We start from the raw sequence: 8,227 nt of genomic DNA, 5'->3' as shown, positions 1-8,227 counted from the left end.
TTAAGTTCATGGGATGCGTCAGTGAGGGTTAAGATAGATGAGTGAAGTTCATCGATGGTACTCTCCTTGTCAGGTTCCGATGTCGGATTTGATGTAGGACCTGTGGAAGGTGCTTCTTGCTCATGAGCCCAAAAGGTTTTAATCCCTTCCTCCCCGTAAACTGGGATATCCTTACAAGGTGGGGTTGGCGATGTCTTCCTTGTCTGAAGTATTGAGATTCACTCTATCAAATTCCCTCTCATGGGAGTCGGTCTCTGAATCACTTTCTAACATCCTATTACTGTACCAGTGTTGGGTATCCTTTGTATTGAAGAGTGTATTTGTTACGAGTGTATGCACTTTTATAGGTGGGATTGTTGGTGCTGCTGACAAGATGATAGGAGTTGTTGATGTTGTTGGTGTTGCTGGTAAGATTATCGGTATCGTTGAATCTGTCTATTGGGAGGATCGGTGTGGTGGGTTCTACTGCTGCTTCTGAGAGAATTATCAGTGTTGTTGAAGCTGCCGACGGTACTGATGCTGCTGATGGAGTTATGGGGTTTGTTGGTGCTGTTGGGGCTACTGCTGCTACTGATGGGATTATCAGTTTTGTTGGTGTAGTGGGTGTGAGTGATGCTGTTGATTTGATTATCAGTCTTGCTGGTGCAATTGGATTTGTTGGTGGCGCAGAGATAATCAAGGAGGGCCTCCTTGGAGTAACTGTTTGATACATGGGTTTGTTGGGTTTTCCTTTGAATCTGAGCTTCTTATTGAAAGCCTAATCTAGTGTTATCTTTGGGTTTCAACTCAGGCTGCAATGGCTCGTTTTGTCCTTGTTTGCAAGGTCCCAAAGCACTCTGACCATCATAGCCCATTCTTTGCATAATGGTAAGGCCTTTTCCATATTATCAGTAGGAAGCTTAGCCTGTGGGATTTTTATGGTGATAGGGTCTTTGTAGATCCATTATGTTGGGTCCTCATCTTTGGTTTCCTCTTCCTGACTTTTACCAAGGATGAAAGGTGCCAAAGTGCATGCTTGCTTAGCCGATGGCATTTTAAGGAACTTTTGAGGCTTGCCATGAGTTCTAGGGGAAGTGGGTAATTGCCCAACACAAAAGAGTTGGCTTAGATTATATTCCTCGGGACCTTCCTTTGCCATTTTCATTTTCAACTTCTCTTGCTTTGGTATAGAGGTGATTGAGTTGGAAAGAGATGTTGGACTAACATATGATGTGGATGGGATAGCTTCTCTATTGTTAGGAACGGTAATCTCTGGTTGATGGTTAATATTGTTACAATATGCAAATGGTTTTGCATCGCCAAGGATTTTTATTTCTACACCGTTATGGGGAAACTTGATACATTGATGATAGGTGGATGGAACAACTTGCATGTCGTGTATCCAAGGTCTTCCTAACAACAAATTATATGGTAGAGGAAGGTCCAGAACTTGACATATGATATTCTTCACCATTGGGCCCACTCGGATTGGTAGCACAACTGCTCCTTTGGAAGAACACTCCGCATCATCATAGGCCTTAATGGTTATCTTTTTGCAGGGGTCTACTTATTCAACTGCATATCCCAATGATGTGATCAACTGTAAAGTACATATATTCAAGCCGACTCCATTATCAATCAAGACTCACTTGATTCTATGTTTTTTGACAAATCCTTCAATGTGGAGGGATGCGTTATGTGGTTTCTGGAATGAAGTGTTGTCACTTTTGGAAAAAGTGAGGCATGGTGATGACCTAAGACTGCCAACCATGGCTTGAAATTGATCTGCGTTAAGGTTGGCGGGGACTAACGCTTCTTGGAGAGATTGATCCAAGATTGTTTTATGAGAAGGGGATAAGCGCAAAAACTCTAATATGGATATAAGTGCAGATGTCTTATCTAACTGCTCCACAAGATTATACTACTTTGGGATGGATGTTGTGCCTTGTGGAGCTGCCTAAATAGTGATCTTGGTACGACGCGTAACAACATTGCAGGTAGGGTTTGGATCTTTATGGTGAGGGTTGCAATTTGTTCATCAGCATCATAAAGGTGATTGACAATGTAATTATAGGCAGCTCGTGTATAATTAGTTGTATCTGTGTTTCGCCTTGAGGTGGAAGGACCCCTTTGATCTTGTGATGGAAGCGGATTCTTGAAAATGACATGATCATTATTTGAGGTTTTGGGGTTGTGTCCTTCGATTTCAATTTCTCCTCGGTCAATAAGATCTTGAACAAGATCTTTTAGTCTATGATAATTAGTTGTTTTATGCCCTTTCCCTTGGTGGAATTCACAATGTTCATTATCTCTCCACCACGGAGGTTTGACCTAAGGTTCATAGTTAGATGTCTTTGGTAAGGTCACCAGATTTGAAGTGACCAATTGACGCAATACTGTTTCGATGGGTTCCCCTAAGGGTGTGTATGTACGTTTTGGTTTATAATTTTGTTGTTGTTGTCTTGGTTCCTGTTGCGGCGCATTGCGACCTTGATTTAGTGGAGGAGCAATGGTGTTATTTTTAGGAGGGGGATTCTGTCCCGCAAATCTGACCACAGGTTGTGCACTTTTTATGGTCCTTGCATCTACGACCTCGTCATTGATGATGTTTTTGTTCTTATTCCAGAAGTTGGGTTTATGAGTGTTAAAACATGGGCGAGGGCCATCTTTTGGTTCATTGTATATCTTGATAAGTCCCGTTTTGATAAGGGCCCGTTCACATTTTAATCCTTGGGTGATCATGTCTTCAACGGACTCTGTGCCCTTCATGTCTAGATGAGATTCCATTTCATCGTTCAAGTTGGAAATAAATATTTCCACTAGCTCTCAATCAGGTAGATGAAGAGAAAGTTTGCTAGACAGTTGCCTCCACCTTTGTAGGAAAGCTGAAAACAGCTCCCCTGGCTTTTGTTTGGTATTGCACAGATCTGCCATGGTAACATCGCGTTCTATGTTGTGTGAATAATGTGTCATGAACTTTTGGACTAGTTCCTCGAATGTCCTAATGCCACTTGGTAATCGAGAATACCATTGCGTGGTTGTTTCCCCCAGACTCTGAGGAAAGAGGCACATTAGATACGTGTCTTCATATGCCACTTCTAGGCAAGATAAGTGAAATTCTCTGACATGATCTCTAGGGTCTCCTTTTCCCCGATACTTTTCAAACTTAGGTGTTTCAAACCCTCGCAGAAAAGGTGGCATATGTAGGTTCCTATCTAAGGGATAGGGACAAATCTGATTAAGTGAAAACCAGGTAGTCTTCGCACCATTGTGGAGTTGTTGGGCGAGATTCTCGACTTGTTGCCTCAACATGTCTATTTCGTTAGGAGGAGGAGGTGGGGGGTTTCCTTGATTAAGGTCATATCGGTAGTAATCTCAACCTCTTCCACCCTCGTTACGACTGTTGTTTTATGATGTTTTCCATATTTGTGCGGTATCAAAATCAGAGGGCAGTTTAGCTCCCTCTTAAGCAAGTCTCAAAAAATGAGCATTTGCGTTATTTTTAACGATTTCATTGAGAAGTGGATTGAACCTGGGGTTGTGTTGTGCTCTTTCTATTGCTTCAGGAGTTGGAGTACTAGGATCTTTCTCATTTGGACCTCCTCGAATGGCTTCTAGAAAGTCATTGAGGTTTTCGTCCTCCTCTTCTTCGATCTCTAGTTGCCTAGTTTTTTATCTGGTGTGAGCCATTTTGTCTTGAAAGTTTGTTTGAGGTTTTGGTGAAAGTGATTATGAGTTGGGGATGAAATGTTTTGATGAGAGATAAGTGTTTTTGTGAAGTGTTTAGAAGATGGATCTCTAACGTTGAAGGTTGGATGTTACCAAAGTTCCTTGTGAACTGTTCTTTGTGTTGTCAACAATGTTGATGTGATAAGGTATAGCAAGGTTTGAGATGTGTTACAAACCAAGCTACCTAGTAATGAGAGGATGAACTCATAGACAAGTTTTAACCTGCGTAAAAATGCCTCTTAGGATGATTTATCCTTGATGTAGAGACACTGTAAAAAGTGATGTGTTGTTTTGATTTAAGCAATATCTAAAAAGAACTTGGTACAAGACCGTTTTATGTTTTGAGAGTTGAATGGATAGATGATGTATGAATGTGAGAGTGGATGGAATATGGATCTCAATAAAAACTTTGTGTCAAAAATGGGACTTCTTCATCCTCTTCTCGCTTAGGGGTTGGTGGTTCTTCTCGAGCTATGTTATATGTAATGCGGATGTTTGAAAAGAAAGCAGGGTTGATTTTGCCTCCTTTATTTTTGTGATAACTCAAAGTTGTATATTGAATAAAAGCTTTGTTGTTCAAAGGCTCTTTATCGAGCTCGTTGGATTTTTCTTGAAGATATAGACGCATATGACGCAAGAAGGCTCTGTGTGAGATAAAAATTTGTCTATTGAGATAGAAAAATTTCCTTCTTTTGATAAAAGCCTTTGAACTCAATGGTCTTTTCTTCAAATCGATATGTTGATGAAGGTTCCTCTTTCTCAAGATTTGAAGGATAGTCATATAATTTGATATCTTGTTTGCACTTTGTTTGATGTTTGTTTGTTGGTCAAATGTTTGATGGAAAATTATGTTGGATGAATACTTGGTTTGAATTGGTTTTGAATTTCTTTGACAAAAAAGATAGAGCGAGCACACAAACACAATAATTTTGCCTCAAAAGGCACAAATAGGTGTGGGTCTAAATCAACCCAATCTTTGTACTTTTTTGTCCCCTTTTCAAATGCTTTTGTATGTTTTTCCAAAAGCTGAAAGTTGGCTCAATTTATCATTGGTATGAAACAAAATGAAGACACTTCAAACACAATTTATCCCTAAGGTCAAATGGCCAGTTGCGATAATTTCAACCCACATCTTGATATTTCTTCAACTTTGGTACTACATACCTTATGAATCCTGCCGTAGGAGGTAAGAATGTGATATACTAAGTCTTGCACGAGCATAACATATAGATGATCCCTATGATGGGGGAGTCACCACTTTTATCAAGCTACAAGTAGCCTTTCAAAAAGCCATGTTTCTACTCAAGGAAATATGTATGGTGAGTATCTTGGGAGCAAAACCATCTATGCTCTTGCACTGAAGTTCTCACAAATATCCTCAATCAATAGAACAGGTGGGATTCTATATAAAAAGGTGTCTAGTAATATTTGATGCTTTTGGACATAAGTTAATTATGCAGTGACTCACTTAAGAGCCTTGTAACTTGTGATGGGGCCCATATGTCATTTCGACAAGTTACACTAGAGGAACAACTATACCCAAGGCTACAACTTTCGCTCTCACCTGATTTCTATAGCGGCTCGAAAGATTTACCATGCGAGATCGTTTCCAAGAGTGATGTGTCTCTTGGTAGACCTCTCTTAAAAAGATAAAATTTTGAGTGTTACTAACACTTTTCTCTTGCATCTAGGACTATGAAAGCCAAGGGAGAGGATAATGTGTGTTAGAAGTAGGACCACTCGACAAACTTTGCAAAAGTGTGCCAAACACTGAAAACACTTGTTCTTTTTAACTAATATATAACAATGTGGTCTAAAAGCTATTTCGAGATGTTGCTCAAACAATCATGGTTTTCTTTTTAACTTTAAGGCAAATGTTATGTAATCTAGGAACTTGACATCCTAGTCAACTGAATTTGAAAACATGTTTTGCTTTGAAGTAAATCGCTCTGAAAACAAAACTTTGACAAATTGGGGGTTCTTTTTAACTTGCACAAATTAAGTGTTGATTGTGAACTTTTAGCTTGATGCAAGAAATAAAAGTTTGTTTTGTCTTATTTTAAAATCCAAAATGAAATGATTCCTAACTTGCAAGAAAAACAAATTTGTTGGGTTTGTGTTTGTGGTTCTTTTTATCTTGACAAGTGAGATTCTTTTTAAGCCCAAATTTAAAAGATGTGATTTATTTTAGGAGCCAAAAGGAAATGTGAAGTTAATTCTTTTAAGCAAAAATAATAATTTTACTTTCTACTTAACTTTTAAAAATCCGCAATGGGGATAGTCAAAAATCTGCACAAAAAAGCAATCAGTTAGTGAAAAAAGAACTTTTGGTGCGTTTCTACAAGCCTAAATGTTTTTGATTTTTCGGTTACAATAAATTTTTTATCTCTATGTTACAATATCACTACTCTGTGTGTAAACAGAAGCATTATTTAACACAGAAGCGCTATAATAATGACAAAAGCGCTAAACTAAATACAACCGCACTACAAGAAGGACAAACGCACTAAAAGACTCTGTCAAACAGAGAGCGCAAAAGCACTAAAATTAGGTACAATAGCGCTATTTAATGATCAATAGCACTATAAGAACGACGATAGCCTTATTTTGGTGAACAATAACGCTAAATCACCAACTTTCGAAGGTGCTAGTGCATGTTCAATAGCGCTAAAGCGCGACCCGTGTGTCAATTAAAACAAGAAACGTTAGTAGTTTATCAAAATTGATCGGAAGGTTGCAGGTTGGATTCACGTCGGTTTCACCAAATGATGCTTTGCAAAAAGGATGTTAGGAAGATACACAAAACACAAGGAGCAATTCAAATGGTAGTGTTAGTGTCAGAAATCATGCATGAAAGACTATCCTAAGTAAGCATATCAAGAGATATACCAAACATAAATGGAAAGCTTAACAAAACGAAGGAATGCAATGAAACATCCCCAAATGCCCTCCAACATGCTTGTAGCTACTCCTCCCTTGTTCCTCTCCTCTCCAAGTTCCAAATGAGTGTAACTCTCAGTAGTTTTTTGCACTATTTCGAATGTCCTATGGAGATTCAAGATTGAAAATGATTAATTATGCCAATGCAAGTGTAAAACAAGCTAAATATGAGGTGTTTTTTAATTAACTAATGTTAATTTAATGCAAAAAACAAATGTAGATTATGCTAAAATGCTCTCTAAAATTCACTATCACTTAGATGCATACAAGATTTCAGGATCTGGATTATGAAGAAATGAGCTCTATTTATAGGTAAAATGGAGCAATGGATGGTTGAGATTGAGTAATCTCAACAAGGTTCAAGATTGATTGGTTTATGATCCATGTGAGGGCTTTCAATCCAATCCCAGGATGACAAATGCCAACATGAGATGTGTTGAGGGGAGAGGGTAGAAGCATTAAATGCTTGACATGACTTGAAGGTTAACTTGGGAGGTAAGGTTAATCTTGAGTTGAATGAATACAACCATTATCCAATAAATAATTCCTTTATCCAATGGATAAACTCTTATGCAAGAGTTAGTGAGGATAACCATGGTCAAAGCAATAAATGCTTGAAGAGACCCATGAGTCAAATGAGGGTTGAGTTAGAGGTAAAGTCTCTAACCATGTGGGCAAGTGGATTTAACCATAAATGGTTATGTAAGAGCCATTAATGGTCATGTAGGAGTCATTAGTGGTTTGGAAAACTTCAGAGGTTAGCTTGTTGAACACATAAATCATTAAGTGCTTTTCAAAGACTTTGGAGGCTTTGAGAAGTGACTTCAAGTTGCTTAGGAATATGAAAATATTTAGGAGATGAGATTAGGCTAATTAAGAGTGTTTAGAAGAATTTAGAAAGTTGTTAGAAGAGTTTAAAAGAGGATTTAGGATTGCAAGTGGGTTTGGTGGGTGAGGGAAAATAAGATTTTAATTAAAATAAAATTACTTTATTTCAACAAAATAGGCGCAACATGCATTTGTAGCAGAATGCAAGTGGTGGGGATTTGTTTAGTGATTTAAATAAATATTTATTTATTTATTTAAAAGAAGAAAGTAGTTTAAATTAAATAAATATGTTTTATTCATTTAATTATTTCAGAGGTGTGGTTTAATGAATTAATTTAAATAAATTGGATAATTTATTTAGTTAATCACAGAAGAGTGTAAGGATGAATTAATTAAATATTAATTTAATTAACTGTTGGCTAGTGGATTTAATAATAAAATAAATAGTAAACATTCATTTAATTAAATGGACAGATTTATGTGACTATAGTATCATTAGGAAGGGTAGTGACAATATCATCCACTTGCACCAAATGGTCTGCATCAGGGAGGTACATTTTAGGAGAAAGATGAACGTCATTCTTCAAAGCTTCATTCCTAGAAGAGAAAGTTCTGAAATGAATATTCATAACATCTTCTTACACTAATGTACCCTCATTATTAGGGCCATATTTGGGAGAGGATAAGTCAACGTCCATAAATAATCCTTTTCTAGGAGAGTTACCATGTATGGAAGGTAAGGTAATATTAA

This window comes from Cryptomeria japonica, chromosome 11, assembly GCF_030272615.1.
Source record: "Cryptomeria japonica chromosome 11, Sugi_1.0, whole genome shotgun sequence".
In the NCBI taxonomy this organism is placed as follows: Eukaryota; Viridiplantae; Streptophyta; class Pinopsida; order Cupressales; family Cupressaceae; genus Cryptomeria; species Cryptomeria japonica.
The sequence above is the reverse complement of the archived record's forward strand: the minus strand, read 5'-3'. Positions refer to the sequence as shown.